The 27,229-nt window shown below is 45.2% G+C and overlaps 1 protein-coding gene across 3 annotated transcripts in view; it reads left to right on the top strand.

Annotated features, from left to right (window-relative positions):
* Positions 1-1,168: 1,168 nt before the first annotated feature.
* WDR33 (WD repeat domain 33) overlaps positions 1,169-27,229 on the top strand; it is a 199,077-nt gene continuing 173,016 nt past the window's right edge. For all 3 annotated transcript variants that reach the window (XM_038748663.1, XM_038748654.1, XM_038748588.1), the window contains exons 1-2: positions 1,169-1,251; positions 25,612-25,676. The gene's annotated coding sequence lies outside the window, so the exon portion shown is untranslated. The remainder of the gene's footprint in view (positions 1,252-25,611; positions 25,677-27,229) is intronic.

Below are 27,229 nucleotides of genomic sequence, written 5' to 3'. Positions count from 1 at the left end.
GCACCCCCCCCCCTCCCACCCAGGCGCATGCTCAGACCAAACCGAAGAATGGGGAAGCAGCATGGCTCAGTGGAAAGAGCCCGGGCTTTGGAGTCAGAGGTCATGGGTTCAAATCCCGACTCCGCCACTTGTCGGCTGTGTGACTTTGGGCAAGGCACTTCACTTCTCTGGGCCTCAGTTACCTCACCTCTAAAATGGGGATTAAGACTGTGAGCCCCAAGTGGGACAACTTGATCACCTTGTATCCTCTCCAGTGCTTTGAACAGTGCTTTGCACATAGTAAGCGCTTAACAAATGCCATTATTATTATTGTAAACTCCCCAGCGCTTAGAACAGTGCTTTGCACATAGTAAGCGCTTAATAACTGTCATTATAAAATAAAAAATAAAGAATGGGCCCCCCCCTCCCGCGCGCATGCTCAGACCAGGCTGACGTGTGTCCCCCCTCCACTCCCGCGCGCATGGTCAGCCCAGAGCGGAGCGTCGGCTCCCCCGCGCATGCTCAAACCAGGCCGACGCGTCTGGGAGGGGGCTCCCTCCCGCGCGCATGCTCAGACCAGGCCGACGTGTGCCCCCCCCCCCCCATCAGCCCAGAGCGGAGCGTCGGCTCCCCCGCGCATGCTCAAACCAGGCCGACGCGTCTGGGAGAGAGCTCCCTCCCGCGCGCATGCTCAGACCAGGCCGACGTGTGCCCCCCCCCCACCCCCCACTCCCGCGCGCATGGTCAGCCCAGAGCGGAGCGTCGGCTCCCCCGCGCATGCTCAAACCAGGCCGACGCGTCTGGGAGAGAGCTCCCTCCCGCGCGCATGCTCAGACCAGGCCGACGTGTGCCCCCCCCCACCCCCCACTCCCGCGCGCATGGTCAGCCCAGAGCGGAGCGTCGGCTCCCCCGCGCATGCTCAAACCAGGCCGACGCGTGTGTGTGTGTGTGTGGGGGGGGGGGCTCCCTCCCGCGCGCATGCCCAGACCAGACCAACGCTTGAGCCCCTCTTCCGCGCGCATGCTCAGACCAGACCGGCGCGTCGGCTCCCGCGCGCATGCTCAGACCGGAGCGTGGGTGGGAGGAGGGGAGGGGTCCACCTTCCAGCGCGCATGCTCAGTCCAGACGGGCGTGTCGGCCTCCCCTTGGCTTCGTCTGGTGACGTCTCCCGGCGCACGTAGCGGGCGTGGTGACGCAGGGGGCGCGCTGACGTCACGGCGCGTGAGGGCGGCCTGGTGGCTGTGAGGGGAAGATGGCGGCCGTCCGGAGCCGGTGAGGCGGGGGCCGGAGCGACGGGGCGGGACGGGGCGGACGCGGCGGCTCCTCTGGGAGGGGGCGGTTTGGACGCCGCCGCGACGGGAACGGGAATGGGAACGGGAATGCGGCCGGGAACGGGAATGCGGGGACAGGGAGCGCGCGCGCGCGCCGGGCGGGGGCCCGGGCCCCTCCGCCATTTTCAGGCCCGCCCGTTGAGGCGGCGGGAAAGCTGAGGGGACGGCGCTCGGGAAGTCGCCGTCGTCATGGCGACGGCCCTCAGTGAGCGCTCACTATGGGCGAAGCACTGCGCTGAGCGCTGGGACAGGGAGAAGGAAGGATAGAGGGAGTGGGAATGGCGAGGGAGCAGGGCCCAGTAAACACACATCATCATCATCATCATCATCATGGGGGTGGTTAGGCCCTTACTCTGTGCGAAGCGCTGTTCCAACCGCTGGAGGCCATACAACAGTAATAATCAATCAATCGTATTTATAAATGTAGGTATATATGTACAAGTAGAATAAATAGAGTAATAAATATGTACATACATATATACAGGTGCTGCGGGGAAGGGAAGGAGGGAAGGAGGTAAGGTAGTAATAATGGCATTTATTATTATTTATGTACACACATATATACAGGTGCTGTGGGGAAGGGAAGGAGGTAAGGTAATAATAATGGCATTTATTATTATTTATGTACACACCTATATACAGGTGCTGTGGGGAAGGGAAGGAGGTAAGGTGATAATAATGGCATTTATTATTATTTATGTACACACCTATATACAGGTGCTATGGGGAAGGGAAGGAGGTAAGGTAATAATGGCATTTATTATTATTTATGTACAAACATATACAGGTGCTATGGGGAAGGGAAGGAGGTAAGGTAATAATAAGGGCATTTATTATTATTTATGTACAAACATATATACAGGTGCTGTGGGGAAGGGAAGGAGGTAAGGTGATAATAATGGCATTTATTATTATTTATGTACACACATATGTACAGGTGCTGTGGGGAAGGGAAGGAGATAAGGTAATAATAACGGCGTTTATTAAGCGCTCAGCATCATGGGGGTGGTTAGGCGCTCACTCTGTGCGAAGCGCTGTTCCAACCGCCGGAGTCCATACGACAGTAATAATCAATCAATCGTATTTATATATGTATGTATATATGTTCAAGTAAAATAAATAGAGTAATATGTACATACATATATACAGGTGCTGTGGGGAAGGGAAGGAGGTAAGGAGGTAAGGTAGTAATAATGGTATTTATTATTACTTATGTACAAACATATATAGGTGCTGTGGGGAAGGGAAGGAGGTAAGGTAATGATAACGGCATTTATTAAGTGCTCAGCATCATGGTGGTGGTTAGGCGCTTACTCTGTGCGAAGCGCTGTTCCAACCGCCGGAGTCCATACGACAGTAATAATCAATCGTATTTATATATGTAGGTATATATGTACAAGTAAAATAAATAGAGTAATAAATATGTACGTACATATGTACAGGTGCTGTGGGGAAGGGAAGGAGGTAAGGTAATAATAATGGCATTTATTATTATTTATGTACAAACACATATACAGGTGCTGTGGGGAAGGGAAGGAGGTAAGGTAATAATAAGGGCATTTATTATTATTTATGTACACACCTATATACAGGTGCTGTGGGGAAGGGAAGGAGGTACGGTGATAATAACGGCGTTTATTAAGCGCTCAGCATCATGGGGGTGGTTAGGCGCTTACTCTGTGCGAAGCGCTGTTCCAACCGCTGGAGTCCGTACAACAGTAATAATCAATCGTATTTATTGAGCGCTTACTGTGTGCGGAGCATTCAGTCATTCAGAGTTCATCATCAGAGTTCATTCATCATTCATTCAGTCATTCCGAGTTGGTTGGCATGTCCCCTGCCCATAAGGAGCCACTTAATCAATCAATTGTATTTATTGAGCGCTTACTGTGTGCAGAGCACTGTACTAAGCGCTTGGGAAGTACAAGTTGGCAACATCGAGAGACGGTCCCTACCCAACGGCAGAGCACACAGTAAGCGCTCAATAAATGCGATTGGTGATGATGATGATGCAGAGCACTGTACTAAGCGCTTGGGAAGTCCAAGTTGGCAACATAGAGAGACAGTCCCTACCCAACAGTGGGCTCACAGTCTAGAAGGGGGAGACAGAGAACAAAACCAGCCATACTAACAAAATAAATAGAATAGATATGGACAAGTAAAATAAATAAATAGAGTAATAAATATGTACAAACATATATACAGGTGCTGTGGGCAAGGGAAGGAGGTAACGTAATAATAATGGCATTTATTAAGCGCTCAGCATCATGGTGGTTGTTAGGCGCTTACTCTGTGCGAAGCGCTGTTCCAACCGCTGGAGTCCATACAGCAGTAATAATCAACTCTGCACACAGTAAGCGCTCAATAAATATGATTGATGATGATGATGATGATGCAGAGCACTGAACTAAGCACTTGGGAAGTCCAAGTTGGCAATAATAACAACTCTGCACACAGTAAGCGCTCAATAAATATGATTGATGATGATGATGATGATGATGCAGAGCACTGAACTAAGCGCTTGGGAAGTCCAAGTTGGCGACATACAGAGACAGTCCCTACCCAACAGTGGGCTCACAGTCTAGAAGGGGGAGACAGAGAACAAAACCAAACATACTAACAAAATAAAATAAATAGAATAGATATGGACAAGTAAAATAAGTAGAGTAATAAGTATGTACAAACATATATACATATATACAGGTGCTGTGGGGAAGGGAAGGAGGTAAGATAATAATAATGGCATTTATTAAGTGCTCAGCATCATGGTGGTTGTTAGGTGCTAACTCTGTACGAAGCGCTGTTCCAACTGCTGGAGTCCGTACAACAATAATAATAATGATAATGGCATTTATTAAGCGCTTACTATGTACAAAGCACTGTTCTAAGCGCTGGGGAGGGTTACAAGGTGATCAGGTTGTCCCCTGGGGGGGCTCACAGACTTCCTCCCCATTTTCCAGATGAGGCCCAGAGAATCAATCAGTCAGTCAATTGTATTTATTGAGCTCTTACTGTGTGCAGAGCACTGGACGAAGCGCTTGGGAAGTCCAAGTTGGCAACATTTAGCGATGGTCCCTACCCAACAATCAATCAATCAATCAATCGTATTTATTGAGCACTTACTGTGTGCAGGGCACTGTACTAAGCGCTTGAGAATACAAGTTGGCAACATCTAGAGACGGTCCCTACCCAACAATCAATCAATCAGTTGTATTTATTGAGCACTTACTGTGTGCAGAGCACTGGACTAAGTGCTTGGGAAGTCCAAGTTGGCAGCATATAGAGACGGTTCCTGCCCAACAGCGGGCTCACAGTCTAGAAGGGGGAGACAGACAACAAAACAAAACATATTAACAAAATAAAATAAATAGAATAAATACATACAAATAAAATAAATAAATAGAGTAATAGATACGTACAAACATATATCCATATATACAGGTGCTGTGGGGAGGGTTAGGAGGTAAGGCGGTGGGGGGGGGGGGGGGGGGAGATTCATTCATTCAATCATTCAGAGTTGGTTGACATGTTCCCTGCCCACAAGGAGCCACTTAATGAATCAATCAGTCGTATTTATTGAGCGCTTCCTGTGTGCAGGGCACTGTACTAAGCGCTTGGGAAGTCCAAGTTGGCAACATCTAGAGACAGTCCCTACCCAACAGCGGGCTCACAGTCTAGAAGGGGGAAACAGACAACAAAACAAAACCTATTAACAAACTAAAATAAATAGAATAAATATGTACAAATAAAATAAATAAATAGAGTAATAGATACATATAAACATATATACATATATACAGGTGCTGTGGGGAGGGGAAGGAGGTAAGGCGAGGGGGGGATTCATTCATTCAATCATTCAGAGTTCGTTGGCATGTTCCCTGCCCATAAGGAGCCACTTAATTAATCAATCGTATTTATTGAGCGCTTACTGTGTACAGAGCACTGTACTAAGCGCTTGGGAAGTACAAGTTGGCAACATATAGAGACGGTTCCTACCCAACAGTGGGCTTACAGTCTAGAAGGGGGAGACAGAGAACAAAACAAAACATATTAACAAAATAAATACAACAGATAAGTACAAGTAAAATAAATAAATAGAGTAATAAATATGTACAAACATATATATACAGAGAAGTGAAGTGACTTGCCCAAAGTCACCCTGCTGACAAGTGGCGGAGCCGGATTCAAACCCATGACCTCGGACTCCACAGCCCGGGCTCTTTCCACCGAGCCACGCTACTTCTCTTAACATACATCATCATCATCATCATCATGGTGGTTGTTAGGCACTTACTCTGTGCGAAGCGCTGTTCCAACTGCTGGAGTCGATACAGCAATCATAATGATGATAGTTAAGCGCTTACTATGTGCCACCCACTGTTCTAACCGCTGGAGTCGATACAATAACCATAATGATATTTGTTAAGCGCTTACTATGTGCCATGCACTGTTCTAGCCGCCGGAGTCGATGAGATAACCATAGTGATATTTGTTAAGCGCTTACTATGTGCCACGCAGTGTTGTAGCCTCCGGGGTCGATACAATAATCATAATGGTGGTAGTGGTTTAGGGGCTTACTCTGTGCAAAGCGCTGTTCTAACTTCTGGAGTCGATACAAGTCATAATGCTATTTATTAAGCGCTTATTCTGTGCAAAGCGCCGTTCTAACCTCCAGAGTCGATACAGTAACCGTAACGATATTTGTTAAGCGCTTACTATGTGCCAAGCACTGTTCTAACCGCTGGAGTCGATACGATAACCGTAATGATATTTGTTAAGCGCTTACTCTGTGCCACACACTGTTCTAACCACTGGAGTCGAGCCGATAACCGTAATGATATTTGTTAAGCGCTTACTATGTGCCACGCTCTGTTGTAACCTCAGGAGTCGATACAGTAATAATGATGGTGGTAGTTAAGTGCCCACTCTGTGCAAAGCGCTGTTCTAACCGCTGGAGTCAATACAACAATCACAGTGCTATTTGTTAAGCGCTTACTCTGTGCAAATTGCCTTTCTAACCTCTGGAGTCGATACAGTAACCATAATGATATTTGGTAAGCACTTACTATGTGCTACACACTGTTCTAGCCTTTGGAGTCGAGACAGTAATCATCATGATGGTAGTTGTTAAGCGCTTACTCTGTGCGAAGCGCCGTTCTAACCTCTGGAATCGATACAACAATCATAATGATATTTGTTCAGTGCTTACTATGTGCCACGCACTGTTGTAACCTCTGGAGTTGAGACAGTAATAATGGTGGTGATAGTTAAGCGCTTACTCTGTGCGAAGCGCTGTTCTAACCGCTGGAGTCGATACAACAATCATAATGATAGTTGTTAAGCGCTTACTATGTGCCACGCACTGTTGTAACCTCTGGAGTCGATACAATAATCATAATGGTGGTAGTTGTTAAGCGTTTACTCTGTGCGGAGCGCTGCTGTAACCTCTGGTGTCCACACAACAATCAGTGATATTTGTTAAGTGCTTACTATGTGCCACACACTGTTGTAATCTCTGGAGTTGAAACAATAATCATAATGAGGGTAGTTGTTAAGCGCTTACTGTGTGCGAAGTGCTGTTCTAACTGCTGGAGTCTATATAGTAATCACCATCATGGTAGTTGTTAAGTGCTTACTCTGTGCGAAGCGCTGTTCTAACCGCTGGAGTCCGCACAACAGTCATAGTGATATTTGTTAAGCGCTTACTATGTGCCACGCACTGTTCTAACCTCGAGTCGCTACAGTAATTATCATGATAGTAGTTGTTAAGCGCTTACTCTGTGCAAAGCGCTGTTCTAACCTCTGGAGTCGATACAACAATCAAAATGATATTTGTTAAGCGATTACTATGTGCTACGCGCTGTTCTAACCTCTGGAGTCGAGACAATAATCATGATGATGGTAGTTAAGCGCTTACTCTGTGCGAAGCGCTGTTCTAACCTCTGGAGTCCACACAACAATCATAGTGATATTTGTTAAACGCTTACTCTGTGCGAAGCGCTGTTCTAACCCCTGGAATCGATACAATAACCATAATGATATTTGTTAAGTGCTTACTACGTGCTACGCACTGTTCTAAGCTCTGGAGTCGAGACAGTAATCATCATGATGGTAGTTGTTAAGCGCTTACTCTGTGCAAAGCGCTGTTCTAACCTCTGGAGTCCACACAATCATAGTGGTATTTGTTAAGCACTTACTCTGTGCGAAGCACTGTTCTAACCTCCGGAGTCGATGCAGTAACCATAATGATATTTGTTAAGCGCTTACTATGTGCCACGCACTGTTGTAACCTCTGGAGTCGATACAGTAGTAATGATGGTGGTAGTTAAGCGCTTACTCTGTGCGAAGCGCTGTTCTAACCGCTGGAGTTGATACAATAATCATAATGAGGGTAATTGTTAAGCGCTAACTCTGTGTGAAGTGGGGCTCTAACCTCTGAAGTCCACACAACAGTCATAGTGATATTTGTTAAGCGCTTACTATGTGCCACGCACTGTTCTAACCTCGAGTTGCTACAGTAATTATCATGATGGTAGTTGTTAAGCGCTTACTCTGTGCAAAGTGCTGTTCTAACCTCTGGAGTTGATACAACAATCAAAATGATATTTGTTAAGCGCTGACTATGTGCTATGCACTGTTCTAACCTCTGGAGTCGAGACAATAATCATCATGATGGTAGTTAAGCGCTTACTCTGTGCGAAGCGCTGTTCTAACCTCTGGAGTCCACACAGCAATCATAGTGAGCCCACCTTTTAGACTGTGAGCCCACTGTTGGGTAGGGACTGTCTTTATATGTTGCCAACTTGTACTTCCCAAGCGCTTAGTACAGTGCTCTGCATGCAGTAAGCGCTCAATAAATGCGATTGATTGATTGTTAAACACTGACTCTGTGCGAAGCACTGTTTTAACCTCTGGAATCGATACAATAACCATAATGATATTTAAGTGCTTACTGTGTGCCACGCACTGTTCTAACCTCTGTAGTCGAGACAATAATCATGATGGTAGTTGTTAAGCATTTACGCTGTGCGCTGTTCTAACCTCCGGAGTGGATACAGTAACCATAATGATATTTGTTAAGCGCTTACTATGTGCCACACACTGTTGTAACCTCTGCAGTCGATACAGTAATGATGGTGGTAGCTAAGCGCTTACTCTGTGCGAAGCGCTGTTCTAACCACTGGAGTCTGCTGCCCGGATTATCTTTGTCCAGAAACGCTCTGGGCATGTTACTCCCCTCCTCAGAAATCTCCAGTGGCTACCAATCAACCTGCGCATCAGGCAGAAACTCCTCACCCTGGGCTTCCAGGCTGTCCATCCCCTCTCCCCCTCCTACCTCCCCTCCCTTCTCTCCTTCTCCAGCCCAGCCCGCACCCTCCGCTCCTCCGCCGCTAATCTCCTCACCGTTAGGCCTCGCTCTCGCCTGTCCCGCCATCGACCCCCGGCCCACGTCCTCCCCCGGGCCTGGAATGCCCTCTCTCCCTCTGCCCATCCACCAAGCTAGCTCTCTTCCTCCCTTCAAGGCCCTGCTGAGAGCTCACCTCCTCCAGGAGGCCTTCCCACACTGAGCCCCTTCCTTCCTCTCCCTCTCGTCCCCCTCTCCACCCCCCCATCTTACCTCCTTCCCTTCCCCACAGCACCTGTATATATGTATATATGTTTGTATATATTTATTACTCTATTTATTTATTTATTTTACTTGTACATTTCTATCCTGTTTATTTTATTTTGTTGGTATGTTTGGTTTAGTTCTCTGTCTCCCCCTTTTAGACTGTGAGCCCACTGTTGGGTAGGGACTGTCTCTATGTGTTGCCAGTTTGTACTTCCCAAGCGCTTAGTACGGTGCTCTGCACATGGTAAGCGCTCAATAAATATGATTGATTGATTGATTGATTTGAGTTGATAAAATAATCATAATGGGGGTAGTTGTTAGCGCTTACTCTGCATGAAGTGATGCTCTAACTTCTGAAGTCCACACAACAACCATAGTGATATTTGTTAAGCGCTTACTATGTGCCACGCACTGTTGTAACCTCTGGAGTTGACACAGTAATCATAATGAGGGTAGTTGTTAAGCGCTTACTCTGTGCGAAGCGCTGTTCTAACCTCTGGAGTCGATACAATAACCATAATATTTGTTAAGCGCTTACTGTGTGCTACGCACTGTTCTAACCTCTGGAGTCGAGACAATAATCATCATGATGGTAGTTGCTAAGCGCTTACTCTTTGCAAAGCGCTGTTCTAACCTCTGGAGTTGATACAACAATCATAGTTTTATTTGTTAAGCGCTTACTCTGTGCGAAGCGCTGTTCTAACCTCCGGAGTCGGTACAGTAGCCGTAATGATATTTGTTTAGCGCTTACTATGTGCCACACACTGTTCTAACCTCTGGAGTCGATACAATAATAATGATGGTGGTAGTTGTTAAGCGCTTACTCTATGCGAAGCACTGTTCTAACCTCTGGAGTCCACACAACAATCATAGTGATATTTGTTAAGCACTTACCATGTGCCACGCACTGTTGTAACCTTAGGAGTCGAAACAATAATCATAATGAGGGTAGTTGTTAAGCACTTACTCTGTGCGAAGAGCTGTTCTAACCTCTGGAGTTGACACAATAATCATAATGAGGGTAGTTGTTAAGCGCTTACTCTGTGCGAAGCGCTGTTCTAACCTCTGGAGTCGACACAATAACCATAATGGTATTTGTTAAGCCCTTACTATGTGCCACACACTGTTCTAACCTCTGGAGTCGATACAGTAATCATAATGAAGGTAGTTGTTAAGCGCTTACTCTGTGCGAAGCACTGTTCTAACCGCTGGAGTCGATACAGTAATCATTATCAGGGTAGTTGGTAAGCGCTTACTATGTGCCACGCACTGTTTTAACCTCTGGAGTCGATACAATAATCCTAAAGAGGGTAGGTGTTAAGTGCTTACTCTGTGCGAAGCGCTGTTCTAACCTCTGGAGTCGATACAATAATCGATGATAGTTGTTAAGTGCTTACTATGGGCCACTCACTGTTCTCACCTCTGGATTATGATAGTTGTTAAGCGCTTGCTCTGTGCGAAGCACTATTCTAGCCGCTGGAGTCGATACAACAATCATAATGATATTTGTTAAGTGCTTACTATGTACTGAGCTCCTTGTCTTCCCTCCCAAACCTTGCCCTCTCCCTGACTTTCCCATCTCTGTTGACGGCACTACCATCCTTCCCGTCTCACAAGCCCGCAACCTTGGTGTCATCCTCGACTCCGCTCTCTCGTTCACCCCTCACATCCAAGCCGTCACCACAACCTGCCGGTTTCAGCTCCGCAACATTGCCAAGCTCCGCCCTTTCCTCTCCATCCCAACCGCTACCCTGCTCATTCAAGCTCTCATCCTATCCCGTCTGGACTACTGCACCAGCCTTCTCTCTGATCTCCCATCCTCGTGTCTCTCTCCACTTCAGTCCATACTTCATGCTGCTGCCCGGATTATCTTTGTCCAGAAACGCTCTGGACATATTACTCCCCTCCTCAAAAACCTCCAATGGCTACCGATCAATCTGCGCATCAAGCAGAAACTCCTCACCCTGGGCTTCAAGGCTGTCCATCCATCCCCTCGCCCCCTCCTACCTCCCCTCCCTTCTCTCCTTCTACTGCCCAGCCCGCACCCTCCGCTCCTCCACCACTAATCTCCTCACTGTACCTCGCTCTCGCCTGTCCCGCCATCGACCCCCGACCCACGTCATCCCCCGGGCCTGGAATGCCCTCTCTCCCTCTGCCCATCCGCCAAGCTAGCTCTCTTCCTCCCTTCAAGGCCCTGCTGAGAGCTCACCTCCTCCAGGAGGCCTTCCCAGACTGAGCCCCTTCTTTCCTCTCCCCCTCGTCCCCCTCTCCATCCCCCCGTCTTACCTCCTTCCCTTCCCCACAGCACCTGTATATATGTATATATGGTTGTACATATTTATTACTCTATTTATTTATTTTACTTGTACATTTCTATCCTACTTATTTTATTTTGTTGGTATGTTTGGTTCTGTTCTCTGTCTCCCCCTTTTAGACTGTGAGCCCACTGTTGGGTAGGGACTGTCTCTATGTGATGCCAATTTGTACTTCCCAAGTGCTTAGTACAGTGCTCTGCACATAGTAAGCGCTCAATAAATACAATTGATTGATTGATTGATTGCTATGCACTGTTCTAACCTCTGGAGTCGAGACAGTAATCATCATGATGGTAGTTAATAATAATGATGGCATTTATTAAGCGCTTACTATGTGCAAAGGACTGTTCTAAGCGCTGGGGAGGTTACAAGGTGATCAGCTTGTCCCACGGGGGACTCACAGTCTTCATCCCCATTTTACAGATAGGGACCTGAGGCACAGAGAAGTTAAGTGACTTGCCCAAAGTCACACAGCTGACATTTGGCGGAGCCGGGATTTGAACCCATGATCTCTGACTCCAAAGCGCGGGCTCTTTTACACTGAGCCACGCTGCTTGGTAAGCGCTTACTCTGTTCGAAGCGCTGTTCTAACCTCTGGAGTCGATACAACAATCATAATATTTGTTAACCGCTTACTATGTGCCAAGCACTGTTATTTGTTAAGCACTTAATAATAATAATAATAATAATAATAATGATAGCATTTATTAAGCGCTTACTATGTGCAAAGCGCCGTTCTAAGTGCTGGGGAAGCTACAGGGCGGTCAGGTTGTCCCACAGGGGGCCCACAGTCTTAATCCCCATCTTACAGATGAGATAACTGAGGCACAGAGAAGTGAAGCGACTTGCCCAAAGTCACACAGCTGACAATTGGCGCAGCCGGGATTTGAACCCATGACCTCTGACTCCAAAGCCCGGGCTCTTTCCACTGAGCCACGCTGCTTCTCTAACCACTCTCCACGCACTGTTCTAGCCTCTGGAGTCGATACAGTAATCATCCTGATGGTAGTTGTTAAGTGCTTACTCCGTGCGAAGCGCTGTTCTAACCTCTGGAGTCCACACAACAGTCATAGTGATATTTGTTAACCACTTACTATGTGCCACGCACTGTTCTAACCTCTGGAGTCGATACAGTAATCCTAATGAGGGTAGTTGTTAAAAGCTTACTCTGTGCGAAGCGCTGCTCTAACCGTTGGAGTCAAAACAACAATCATAATGATATTTGCCAAGCGCTTACTACGTGCCACGCACTGTTCTAACCTCTGGAGTCGATACAATAGTCATCATGATGGTAGTTGTTAAGCGCTTACTCTGGGCAAAGTGCTGTTCTAACTGCTGGAGTCTATATAGTAATCATCATCATGGTAATTGTTAAGCCCTTACTCTGTGTGAAGCGCTGTTCTAACCACTGGAGTCCACACAACAATCATAGTGATATTTGTTAAGCGCTTACTATGTGCCACGCACTGTTCTAACCTCTGGAGTCGATACAGTAATCCTAATGAGGGTAGTTGCTAAGCGCTTACTCTGTGCGAAGCACTGTTCTAACCTCTGGAGTCGATACTGTAATCATAATGAGGGTTAGTTGTTAAGCGCTTACTCTGTGCGAAGCGCTGTTCGAACCTCTGGAGTCCACACAGCAATCATAGTGATGTTTGTTAAGCGCTTACTATGTGCCACACACTGTTCTAACCTCTGGAGTAGATACAATAATCGATGATAGTTGTTAAGCACTTACTATGGGCCACACACTGTTCTAACCTCTGGATTATGATAGTTGTTAAGCGCTTGCTCTGTGCGAAGCGCTATTCTAACCGCTGGAGTCGATACAACAATCATACTGATATTTGTTAAGCGCTTAGTCTCTGCGAAGCTGTTCTAACCTCTGGAGTCGATACAGTAATCATAATGATATTTGTTAAGCGCTTACTGTGTGCCACACACTGTCCTAACCTCTGGAGTCGATACGATAATCATAATGAGGGTAGTTAATAATAATGATGGCATTTATTAAGCGCTTACTATTTGCAAAGCACTGTTCTAACCGCTGGAGTCGATACAATAATCATCATCATGGTAGTTGTTAAGCCCTTACTCTGTGCGAAGCGCTGTTCTAACCGCTGGAGTCCACACAACAATCATAGTGATGTTTGTTAAGCGCTTACTATGTGCCACGCACTGTTCTAACCTCTGGAGTCGATACAGTAATCGATGATAGTTGTTAAGCGCTTACTATGGGCCACGCGCTGTTCTAACCTCTGGATTATGATAGCTGTTAAGCGCTTGCTCTGTGCGAAGCGCCGTTCTAACCGCTGGAGTCGATACCACAATCATAATGATATTTGTTAAGCGCTTACTCTGTGCGAAGCGCTGTTCTAACCGCTGAAGTCGATCCAACAATTATATTGATATTTGTTAAGCGCTTACTCCGTGCGAAGAGCTGTTCTAACCTCTGGAGTCGATACGGTAATCGTAATGATATTTGTTAAGCGCTTACTATGTGCCACGCACTGTTCTAACCTCGAGTCGATACGACAATCATAATGAGGGTAGTTAATAATAATGACGGCATTTGTTAAGCGCTTACTATGTGCAAAGCACTGTTCTGAGAGCTGGGGTGGTTACAAGGTGATCAGGTTGTCCCACGGGGGACTCACAGTCTTCATCCCCATTTTACAGATAGGGAACTGAGGCCCAGAGAAGTGAAGTGACTTACCCAAAGTCACACAGCTGACATTTGGCGGAGCCTGGATTTGAACCCATGACCTCTGACTCCAAAGCCCGGGCTCTTTTCCACTGAGCCACGGTGCTTGTTAAGCGCTTACTCTGTGCGAAGCGCTGTTCTAACCGCTGGAGTCGATGCAGTAACCATAACGATATTTGTTAAGCGCTTATTATGTGCCACGCACTGTTCTAACCTCTGGAGTTGAGACTAATTATAATGATGATAGTTGTTAAGCACTTACTCTGTGCGAAGCGCTGTTCTAACCGCTGGAGTCGATACAACAGTCATAATGATATTTGTTAAGCGCTTACTATGTGCCACGCACTGTTGTAACCTCTGGAGTCGATGCAGTAATTCATTCAGTCGTATTTATTGAGTGCCTACTGTGTGCAGAGCACTGTACTAAGCGCTTGGGAAGTACAAGTTGGCAACATATAGAGACGGTCCCTACCCAACAACGGGCTCACAGTCTAGTCGTTAAGCGTTTGCCCTGTGCGAAGCACCGTTCTAACCTCTGGAGTCGATACGACAATCATAATGATATTTGTTAAGCGCTTACTCTGTGCAAAGCACTGTTCTAACCTCTGGAGTCGATACAATAATCATAATGATATTTGTTAAGCGCTTACTATGTGCCACGCACTGTTCTAACCTCTGGAGTAGGTACAGTAATCATAATGATAGTTGTTAAGCGCTTACTCTGTGCGAAGCGCCGTTCTAACCTCTGGAGTCCACACAACAATCATAGTGATATTTGTTAAGTGCTTACTCTGTGCGAAGCGCTGTTCTAACCTCCGGAGTCGATACGATAACCATAATGATATTTGTTAAGCGCTTACTATGTGCCACGCACTGTTGTAACCTCTGGAGTCGATACAATAATAATTATGGTGGTAGTTAAGCACTTACTCTGTGCGAAGCGCTGTTCTAACCGCTGGAGTCCATACAACAGTCATAATGATATTTGTTAAGCGCTTACTATGTGCCACGCACTGTTGCAACCCCTGGAGTCGATACAATAATAATAATGGTGGTAGCTGTAAAGCGCTTACTCTGTGCGAAGCGCTGCTCTAACCTCTGGAGCCCACACAGCAATCATAGTGATATTTATTAAGCGCTTACTCTGTGCGAAGCGCTGTTCTAACCTCTGGAGTTGATACGATAACTATAATGATATTTGTTAAGCGCTTACTATGTGCCACGCACTGTTGTAACCTCTGGAGTCGATGCAGTAATAATGATGGTGGTAGTTAAGCGCTTACTCTGTGCGAAGCGCTCTTCTAACCTCCGGAGTCGATACGATAACCATAATGATATTTGTTAAGCGCTTACTATGTGCCACGCATTGTTGTAACCTCTGGAGTCGATGCAATAATAATGATGGTGGTAGTTAAGCGCTTACTCTGTGCGAAGCGCTGTTCTAACCTCCGGAGTCGATACGATAACCATAATGATATTTGTTAAGCGCTTACTATGTGCAAAGCGCTCTTCTAACCTCTGGAGTCGATATAATAATCATAATGATATTTGTTAAGCGCTTACTGTGTGCCACGCACTGTTCTAGCCTCTGGAGTAGGTACAATAATCATAATGATGATAGTTGTTAAGCGCTTACTCTGTGCGAAGCGCTGTTCTAACCTCCGGAGTCGATACAACAATCATAATGATACAAGGTGATCAGGTTGTCTCGCGTTGGGCTCACAGTCTTAATCCCCATTTTACAGATGAGGGAACTGAGGCTCAGAGAAGTTAAACAACTTGCCCAAGGTCACACAGCAGACATGTGGCGGAGCCGGGATTAGAACCCACGACCTCTGACTCCCAAACCCGGGCTCTTTCCACTGAGCCACACTGCTTCCCAATAATCATACAATTATCGTAATCATAATGATATTTGTTAAGCGCTTACTATGTGCCACGCACTGTTGTAGCCGCTGGAGTCGATACAATAATAATAATGATGATAGTTGTTAAGCGCTTACTATGTGCAAAGCGCTGTTCTAACCTCTGGAGCCGATACAATGATAATAATGCTATTTGTTAAGCGCTTACTATGTGCGAAGTGCTGTTCCAGCCTCTGGAGTCGATACAATAATAATAATGCTATTTGTTAAGCACTTACTATGTGCGAAGCGCTGTTCTAACCTCTGGAGTCGATACAATAATAATAATGCTATTTGTTAAGCGCTTACTATGTGTGAAGTGCTGTTCTAACCTCTGGAGTAGATACAATAAAATAATGATGATAATGATATTTGTTAAGCGCTTACTATGTGCGAAGCGCTGTTCTAACCTCTGGAGTAGATACAATAATAATAATAATAATCATAATCATAATGATATTTGTTAAGCGCTTACTATGTGCCACGCACTGTTCTAACCTCTGGAGTCGATACAATAATCATAATCGTAATGATATTTGTTAAGCACTTACTGTGTGAGAAGCGCTGGTCTAACCTCCGGAATAGATAATAATGATAACATGAGAAGCAGCGTGGCTCAGTGGAAAGAGCCCGGGCTTGGGAGCCAGAGGTCGTGGGTTCAAATCCCGCTCCGCCACTTGTCCGCTGTGTGACTTGGGGCAAGTCACTTCACTTCTCTGGGCCTCAGTTCCCTCATCTGGAAAATGGGGATTCAGACTGTGAGCCCCACGTGGGACAACCTGATCTCCTTGCCAGTGCTTAGAACAGCACATAGTAAGTGCTTAAATACCAATATTATTATTATTATTATTTGTTAAGGGCATACTATGTGCAAAGCACTGTTCTAACCTCTGGAGTCGATACAGTAATAATGATGATACTTGTTAAGCGCTTACTGTGTGCCACGTACTGTTCTAACCTCTGGAGTAGATATAATAATAATGATATTTGTTAAGCGTTTACTTTGTGCCACACACTGTTCTAAGAGCTGGGGCAAATATAAGATTATCAGGTTGTCCCCCGTGGGGCTCACAGTCTTCATCCCCATTTTCCAGATGAGGTAACTGAGGCACGGAGAGGTTAAGCGACTTGCCCAAAGTCACCCAGCTGACAAGTGGCGGATGTGGGATTAGAACCCAGGACCTCTGACTCCCGAGCCCGGGCTCTTTCCACTAAGCCTCGCTGCTTTTCCTGGGTAATGAGGTTATGCCACGTGGGGCTCACAGTCTTCACCCCCGTTTTACAGATGAGGGAACTGAGGCCCAGAGAAATAATTAATTAATTAAGGGTGGCATTACTTAAACACTATGTGCCAAGCAAAGCGCCAGAGTAGGTACAAGGTAATCGGGGTGTCCCTTGTGGGTCTCACAGTCTTCATCCCCATTTTACAGATGAGGGAACTGAGGCCCAGAGAATTAATTAATTAATTAAGGGTGGCATTACTTAAACACTATGTGCCAAGCAAAGCGCTAGAGTAGGTACAAGGTAATCGGGGCGTCCCATGTGGGGCTCACAGTCTTCATCCCCATTTTACAGATGAGGGAACCGAGGCCCAGAGAAGTGAAGTGACTTGCCTAAAGGCACACAGCAGACATGTGGCGGAGCTGGGATTTGAACCCGCGACCTCTGACTCCCAAGCCCGGGCTCTTTCCCCCCTTCTAGACTGTGAGCCCACTGTTGGGTAGGAACCGTCTATATGTTGCCAACTTGTACTTCCCAAGCGCTTAGTACAGTGCTCTGCACACAGTAAGCGCTCAATAAATATGATTTATTGATTGATTTCCACTGACCAGGCCACTTTTGGGGCTGCTCAAGGACCAGGCCTCGCCCAGCCCCAAAGCTTGAAGGAGATTCCCCCAATAATTCATAAAGATGGTATTTGATGTGTGCCAAGCACTGTTCTAAGCGCTGGGGGAGGTAATGGTGATGTTGGTATTGGTTAAGCGCTTCCTATGTGCCAAGCACTGTTCTAAGCGCTGGGGATGGTGGTGACGGCGGTGTTTGTTATACGCTTCCTAGATGCCAAGCGCTGTGCTAAGCGCTGAGGTAGATCCAAGGTAATCAAGTTGTCCCATGTGGGGCTCCCAGTTTTAATCCCCATTTTACAGATGAGGGAAAAGAGGTCCAGAGAAGTGAAGTGACTTGCCTAAAGGCACACAGCAGACAAGTGGTGGAGCCGGGATTAGAACCCACGACCTCTGACTCCCAAGCCCGGGCTCTTTCCACTAAGCCACACTGCTGCTGATGGTATTTAAGCGCTTACTATGTGCTAAGCACTGTTGTAAGCACTGGGGGAGAGACAAGGTGATCAGGTTGTCCCAGGTGGGGCTCACAGTCTTCATCCCCATTTTCCAGTTGAGGGAACTGAGGCCCAGAGAAGTGAAGTGACTTGCCCAGAGTCACGCAGCTGACAAGTGGCGGAGCCGGGATTCGAACCCACGACCTCTGACTCCAAAGCCCGGGCTCTTTCCGCTAAGCAGCGCAGATTCCCACAGATTCCCTGGCTCACAGTCTTCAAGGCCCAGAGAAGTGAAGTGGCTCACCCACAGTCACCCAGCAGACAGGTGGTGGAGCCAGGATTAGAACCCAAGTCCTTTGGATTCCCAGGCCCGGGCTCGTGCCACAAAGCCACGCCGAGATCAGGCCGGAAAAGGGGGATCCCGCCAGAGGAGCCACGGGAGGCAGTTGGGCTACTGGGAAGGAATTCCAGTTTGCCCCCCGGTCGACCTGAGCAGGGATTGGCTCTATTTCCGGATGAATTGTGCTTTCCAAGCGCTTAGCACAGTCTTCTGCACGCAGTAAGCGCTCAATAAGAAGCAGTGTGGCTCAGTGGAAAGAGCGCGGGCTTGGGAGTCAGAGGTCATGGGTTCGAATCCTGCCCCCCACGTCTGCTGTGTGACCTTGGGCAAGTCACTTCACTTCTCTGTGCTTGAGTTCCCTCATCTGTAAAATGGGGATTTGGACTGTGAGCCCCACATGGGACAACCTCATCTCCTTGTGGTCCCCCCCAGAGCTTAGAACAGTGCTTTGCACATAGTAAGCGCTTCACAAATGCCAACATTATTTTATTATTATTATTATTATTATTATTATTATTATTATTATTATTATTATGACTGAATGAGGCAGGGCCCTGGTTGCAAGAAAAGCCCATTGTTGAGTACTCATCTCTAGATTCCCTTCAAGGCCCTGCTGAGAGCTCACCTCCTCCAGGAGGCCTTCCCAGACTGAGCCCCTTCCTTCCTCTCCCCCTCGTCCCCCTCTCCATCCCCCCACCTTACCTCCTTCCCTACCCCATAGCACCTGTATATATGTATATATGTTTGTACATATTTATTACTCTATTTATTTTACTTGTACATATCTATCCTATTTATTTTATTTTGTCAGTATGTTTGGTTTTGTTCTCTGTCTCCCCCTTTTAGACTGTGAGCCCACTGTTGGGTAGGGACTGTCTCTATATGTTGCCAATTTGTACTTCCCAAGCGCTTAGTACAGTGCTCTGCACATAGTAAGCGCTCAATAAATGCGATTGATGATGATGATGATCCAAATTCTTGTCTCCTCTGCACTTTTTTAAAAGTCCCGCTTCTTCTGTTACCGGCGCTACTTGCCTTAAACTTGTTGGAAATAATTATGTCTCTCTCCCCAAGGAGATTAAGCGGCCATTAACTGAGCCGTTGTCTCGCTTTCTCTTACTTGTGGCTTCTGGCCGAAGAAATTCTCCAAAAGAAAGTATCCAGCAATCCCCTCGAGAGTTTTCAGTCAGAAAAGAAAATTCAATGTGGGCCTTAATTTGGGGAGTTAGTACCATTTCTCAAATGGCTTTATACCAAAACCTTTGGGGAGAGTGAATGAAGATTAAGGAGAAGCAGCGTGGCTCAGTGGAAAGTGCAAAGCACGGGCTTTGGAGTCAGAGGTCATGGGTTCGAATTCCTGCTCCACCAAATGTCTGCTGTGCGCTCTTGGGCAAGTCACTTAACTTCTCTGAGCCTTAGTTCCCTCATCTGTAAAATGGGGATTAAGACTGTGAGCCCCACGTGGGACAAACTGATCACCTTGGTGAAGCGCTTAGTACGGTGCTCTGCACACAGTAAGTGCTCAATAAAAACAATTGAGTGAATGAATGAGTGATTGTTCTCTGCTTTAGTAACTTGCCTTTTTACCTAAAAGTAATCCATTAAGGAGGATTATGTTATTTATATAGAATAATCTGTTTACCAAATACATAATTTTGCTTTAAATATTGCCCTTTGAACATTGCATTTTGAATGGAAAGCCAAAAATGTAGAGAGCTACCTTTTTGTACAATAGTGATACTGGTCTATAATAATAATAATAATAATAATAATAATAATGATAATAATAATTGGCATTTGTTAAGCACTTACTATGTGCAAAGCACTGTTCTAAGCACTGGCTAGCATTTATTAAGCGCTTACTATGTGCAAAGCACTGTTCTAAGCGCTGGGGCTGTTACAAGGTGATCAGGTTGTCCCACGGGGGGCTCACGGTCTTCGTCACCATTTTACAGATGAGGTCACTGAGGCCCAGAGAAGTTAAGTGACTTGCCCAAGGTCACACAGCAGACATGTGGCGGTGCGGGATTCGAACCCATGACCTCTGACTCCAAAGCCCGTGCTCTTTCCACTTGAGCCACGCTGCTTCAAATATTAACAAATATAAGTTAATATATTTAACTTATAAGTTAAATATAAGTTTAAGTATAAGTTTTTAAATATAAGGTAATATAAGTATTAACAAATATAATAGTATTAACAAATATAATAGTATTTGTTAATCACTTGCTATATGCCAGGGACTATTCTAAGCACTGGGGTAGATACAAGGTAATCGGGTTAGACACAGTCCACGTCCCACATAGGTCTCACGGTCCTAATCCCCATTTTTCACTTCTCTGAGGCACAGAGAAGTTAAGCGCCGTGCCCAAGGCGTCACAGCAGCCCAGCGGTGGAGCCAGAATTAGAACCCAGGTCCTTCGGGCTCCCAAGCCCGTGCTGTATCCCGTAGGCCACGCTACTCCTCTACAACTGACATAAATTATGCTCTACCCGGTTCACAATCGTGTTTTCTTCTCCCAATCTTAATAGTTACATTTTTGCCCAAACACATCTACCTGCTTATTTTAATGCACTTTTCATGTTTTTATTTGTTAAAGTTCTGCAGTGGGTGTGAGTTTGTGCTGAGGCATAATAGTATTGGTATTTGTTAAGTCCTCGCCGTGTGCCAAGCGCTATACTAAGTGCTGGGGTAGATACAAGATAATCAGATGAAGCACATGAAAAATGAATTTGCAATGGCATAGTGTATACCATTCTTGTCCGTGCGTGTTCAGGAGGCTTACCCACCGGTTATTCATCGTATCCCTTCTTTCCTTCTCTTTTCTCTGGAATTGACTGGTAAAATTTATGCTGGCCTTCCGATATTGCCGACTCCTTTGTACAAGGGTACCAAAATGTCGAGGAGTGTTACGAAGGGCGTCCTGCTACCCCAGCTCGTCCTGTGGATGTGTAACCAGGAATATTTCACAGCCTGCTTATATCAGTGGGTTTCTGTACAGTATTCTCTGCAGTCTTTTGCCCCGTTTTAGCCATAGCAAAGCCATCTTATTACACACATATGTGCGAATATTTCACAGCCAGCACATACACTTATATCAGTAGGTTTCTGTACAGTATTCTGCAGTCTTTTGCCCTGTTTTAGCCATAGCAAAGCCATCTTATTAGACACATATGTGCGAATATTTCACAGCCAGCACATACGCTTATATCAGTAGGTTTCTGTATAGTATTCTGCAGTCTTTTGCCCCATTTTAGCCATAGCAAAGCCATCTTGTTACACACATATGTGCGAATATTTCAAAGCCAGCACATACACTTATATCAGTAGGTTTCTGTACAGTATTCTCTGTAGTCTTTTGCCCCATTTTAGCCTTAGCAAAGCCATCTTATTACACACATATGTGCGAATATTTCACAGCAAGCACATACACTTATATCAGTAGGTTTCTGTACAGTATTCTCTGTAGTCTTTTGCCCCATTTTAGCCATAGCAAAGCCATCTTATTACACACATATGTGCGAATATTTCACAGCCAGCACATACACTTATATCAGTAGGTTTCTGTACAGTATTCTGCAGTCTTTTGCCCCATTTTAGCCATAGCAAAGCCATCTTATTACACACATATGTGCGAATATTTCACAGCCAGCACATACACTTATATCGGTAGGTTTCTGTACAGTATTCTGCAGTCTTTTGCCCCATTTTAGCCATAGCAAAGCCATCTTATTACACACATATGTGTGCTCTCTCTCTCTCTCTCTGTCTCTCCACCCCCCCTTTGAAATCTGTGACAAGTTCTTCTAAAATATGTTTTTCCAATTCATATTTTAGGCAGAACTGTTGAGGAAACATTCTTCCCTGTGAGTCTCCCCCTTCTAGACTGTGAGCCGGTTGTTGGGGTAGGGACCGTCTCTATCTGTTGCCGACTCGTACTTCCCAAGCGCTTAGTACAGTGCCTTGCACACAGTAAACGCTCAGTAAATACGATTGATTGAATTAATGAAAGAAAGGAGAACTAACTGTATATGGTTTCAGAAACACTCTTGTCTAAACCTGATGTTTTTGGCAATTATCATCAATCGTATTTTTTGAGCGCTTACTATGTGCAGAGCACTGTACTAAGGAAAGACTCTGGGATTCTTAATAATAATAATAATAATAATAATAATAATGGCATTTATTAAGCGCTTACTATGTGCAAAGCACTGTTCTAAGCGCTGGGGAGGTTACAAGGTGATCAGCTTGTCCCACGTGGGGCTCACAAAGTGCACCAAACCAAGTGGATGCTCGAAAAAGAATGCTTTAATAATAATAATGATGGCATTTATTAAGTGTTTACTATGTTCAAAGCACTGTTCTAAGCGCTGGGGTAAGCTACTACCACCAGCGGAATGCTAACATCTTGTGTCCCAAAGTCCTAATGACTAGGTCATGGCTTGTTTTTTTTTTTTTTTTCCCACAACGGGAGACAGAGACTCCCACCATCCATCAATAGAATGGTATTTATTTATTGAGTGCTCACCTGTACCAAGCACTTGGGAGAGAGGTGGTAGTCACATTCCCTGCCCACAAGGAGCTTAGAATCTCTAGGGGGAGACAGACATTAATATAAATTGTGCCTATGAATATAAACGCTGAGGATGAGGTGAACATCAGGTGTGGAAAGGGTACAGGTCCGAAAGCGTAAGCGACACAGAAGGGAGAGGGAGTAGGGGAAAAGAAGGCTCAACTGAGTGGGGAAGGCCCGTCGTCTCCCAGTCTATAGATCTTGCGTCCCAGGAAGATGCCGACAGTGGATGCGAGTCAACGACAATGAATAAGCGAGATGGGGGCTTTGCCTCTTAAAAGGTGGACAGGAATGCGCCGTTCTACGGCCACAGATTTCATCCGTGCTGTTGGAGAGTGGGCAAGAGAATGCGAATGGCTCAGCGCAAGCCACCGCTGACGAAAAAGCAATTCAAGTACAACTGCAACTGACAGTGGGATGGGTGCCTCGTACCTGCCTTCTCAGCCGCACGTGATTTCTGGGGAATTTTCACCATCCGTGCTGCCTCCAACTGTGAAGCACAACTACATATAGAGATCTTGCTACTGACGTGTCGTCATTCTGTTTTTTTAGTAGACTTCGGGAAAAGTAACGTTAAGCATTATATAAAAGCGTTAGGCTCCCCCGGCCCATGTCATCCCCCTGGCCTGGAATGCCCTCCCTCTGCCCATCCTCCAAGCTAGCTCTCTTCCTCCCTTCAAGGCCCTGCTGAAAGCTCACCTCCTCCAGGAGGCCTTCCCAGACTCAGCCCCTTCCTTCCTCTCCCCCTCGTCCCTCTCTCCATCCCCCCCATCTTACCTCCTTCCCTTCCGCACAGCACCTGTATATATGCATATATGCTTGTACATATTTATTACTCTATTTATTTATTTATCTTGTACATATCTATTCTATTTATTTTATTTTGTTAGTTTGTTTGGTTTTGTTCTCTGTCTCCCCCTTTTAGACTGTGAGCCCACTGTTGGGCAGGGACTGTCTCTATATGTTGCCAATTTGGACTTCCCAAGCGCTTAGTACAGTGCTCTGCACATAGTAAGCGCTCAATAAATACGATTGATGATGATGATGAGATGATGGTACTGAAAACCTGATGTTCCAGCGGGAGACCTCCATTATGTAGGAAATTTGCACATGCTGCAGTTTTATAAAGTGATATTAGGATGTAGGTGAACGCTTATAATAATAATAGTATTAAGCACTGTGGCGAAGCACTGTATCAGATACTGCTCTGGTACTGAAAATCTGATGTTCCAGTGGGAGACCTCCATTATGTAGGAAATTTGCACATGCTGCAGTTTTATAAAGTGATATTAGGAGGTAGGTGAACGCTTATAATAATAATAGTATTAAGTACTGTGGGCGAAACACTGCATCAGATACTGAAAATCTGATGTTCCAGTTGGAGACCTCCATTATGTAGGAAATTTGCACATTGCTGCAGTTTTATAAAGTGATATTAGGAGGTAGGTGAACGCTTATAATAATAATAGTATCAAGTACTGTGGGCGAAACATTGTATCAGATACTGAAAATCTCATGTTCCAATGGGAGACCTCCATTATGTAGGAAATTTGCACATGCTGCAGTTTTATAAAGTGATATTAGGAGGTAGGTGAACGCTTATAATAATAATAGTATTAAGTACTCTGGGCGAAACACTGTATCAGATACTGAAAATCTGATGTTCCAGTGGGTGACCTCCATTATGTAGTAAATTTGCACATGCTGCAGTTTTATAAAGTGATATTAGGATGTAGGTGAACGCTTATAATAATGATAGTATTAAGTACTCTGGGCGAAACACTGTATCAGATACTGAAAACCTGATGTTCCAATGGGAGACCTCCGTTATGTAGGAAATTTGCACATGCTGCAGTTTTATAAAGTGATATTAGGAGGTAGGTGAACGCTTATAATAATAATAGTATTAAGTACTGTGGGCGAAACACTGTATCAGATACTGAAAATCTGATGTTCCAGTGGGAGACCTCCATTATGTAGGAAATTTGCACATTGCTGCAGTTTTATAAAGTGATATTAGGAGGTAGGTGAGCGCTTATAATAATAATAGTATTAAATACTGTGGGCGAAACATTGTATCAGATACTGAAAATCTGATGTTCCAGTGGGAGACCTCCATTATGTAGGAAATTTGCACATGCTGCAGTTTTATCGTGATATTAGGATGTAGGTGAACGCTTATAATAATAATAGTATCAAGTACTGTGGGCGAAGCACTGTATCAGATACTGGGGTAGTTAGAAGATAATCAGGTTGATTATCTTCCCTTTGTGGGGCTCACTATCTAAGAGGGTGTAGGATTAATCCCCATTTGACAGATGAGGGGGGCTGAGGCACAGAGAAGTTGCGTGACTTGCCCAAGGTCGCACAGCAAAGTGGCGAGCCTGGGATTGAAACCCAGGTCCTCTGACTTTCAGGGCTGTGCTCTGTCCACTTCGGCCACACTGCTTCTCTTATTAGATTAGATTTTTCTTTTTCGACTTAAAGCAGAAGTTCGTTTTTCAGGAGGCAAGTTGGGGGCAGGGCTTCCAATTATAAATATTTTCAAAATCTTTATTTTTTTGTTTTACATAGGAAGCGCCTCATTCTGAGTGTGGTATACTAAACTTTATGAATCTTCAATCAAAACATATCATTGGGTAAGGTCCAGTTTGCTTTCATGTTTTCTTTAATCTGATCCTCTCCTACAGCCTTACTTCCCTATCTAGAAAATGATGTAAAAGGTCTTTGGTGAAAAGCTTTTCTACTGAAGGAACATATTATAAAAGTTTTTCTAGCAACGTTTTGTGGCGGAAAGCCAACGTAGTTAATGTCTTTAAGCTACCCGGCCTATGGTTTAATGTTTTTGTAAAAAATTACATGGAGATGATGAACCTGAATACTGAATACAATTTCTAACACCATGGCTTTAAACTCTTCCCTCCTCACTATTTTAAATGTTAGAGTTCCTGCATAAATGTATTAACGTAATAAATAACGACTTAGGAATTGTGTTATTAAACACTTAATAATGACTTAGGAATTGTGTTATTTATTAAACGCTTAATATGGGCCAAGCACTTCACTAAGAGCTAGCGTAAATATAAAGTGATCAGGTCAGACTTCGTCCCTCATCGGGCTCATAGTCTAAGGAGGAGGGAGAACAAGTATTTCTAATCCCCATTTTACATCTGAAGAAACTGAGGCATAGAGCAGTTTGCTCAAATTCACACGCTCAGTGGAAAGAGCACGGGTTTGAGAGTCAGAGGTCATGGGTTCAAATCCCGGCTCTGCCGCTTCTCAGCTGTGTGACTCTGGGCAAGTCACTTAACTTCTCTGTGCCTCAGTTAAATCATCTGTAAAATGGGGTTTAAGATTGTGCGTCCCACTTGGGCCAACCTGATCACCTTGTATCCTCCCCAGCGCTTAGAACAGTGCTTTGCACATAGTAAGCGCTTAACAAATGCCAAAATTATTATTATTATTATTATTATTAGAACCCAGATCCTCTGGACCCGTGCTTTTCCCACTAGGCCATGGTGATTCAAAACTCGACCCATGTTGGCAAGAAAGTTGGAGGATGTTTTTGCCCTTTCATAGTGAATCATCATCATCAGTCGTATTTATTGAGCGCTTACTATGTGCAGAGCAGTGCACATAGTGGAATTAGTGCTGGAAGTGTTGAAGTGGTTTCTCAAGTTATCAGAAACTGCTGTTGATAATTCCCCGTGCTTATTGTTGCCAACATTCATTCATTCAGTCGTATTTATTGAGCGCTTACTGTGTGCAGAGCACTGTACTAAACGCTTGGGAAGTACAAGTTGGCAACATATAGAGACGGTCCCTACCCAACAGCGGACCCTATCCTATTTTCTCCCCTTTTACAATTAAGTGCTACTGGGAGCACCTTCATTCATTTTCCTAATTCAGAAGATTTTAGGCAACAAATCCTTAGCATTAAGAGTTGCATTTGCGGGAATAAAAGAGAAACTAATTTTATTTTGTAGTCCAGGCTTTTTATCGGTAACAGGGCCCTAAATCTCTCAGATCAACTCAGATATTTTAATTCTGAATATTTCATTTTTACGTCACTTGAAAGTTAGGCCTACCCTCATTAGTGAGAACCTTAATAATGCTTCATATCAGCAAGAATAAAAAAATACGTAATACAGATATTTTGGACATTTCTAGACTGTGAGCCCACTGTTGGGTA

This window comes from Tachyglossus aculeatus, chromosome 1 (genome assembly GCF_015852505.1).
Source record: "Tachyglossus aculeatus isolate mTacAcu1 chromosome 1, mTacAcu1.pri, whole genome shotgun sequence".
In the NCBI taxonomy this organism is placed as follows: Eukaryota; Metazoa; Chordata; class Mammalia; order Monotremata; family Tachyglossidae; genus Tachyglossus; species Tachyglossus aculeatus.
The sequence above is the reverse complement of the archived record's forward strand: the minus strand, read 5'-3'. Positions and strand labels throughout refer to the sequence as shown.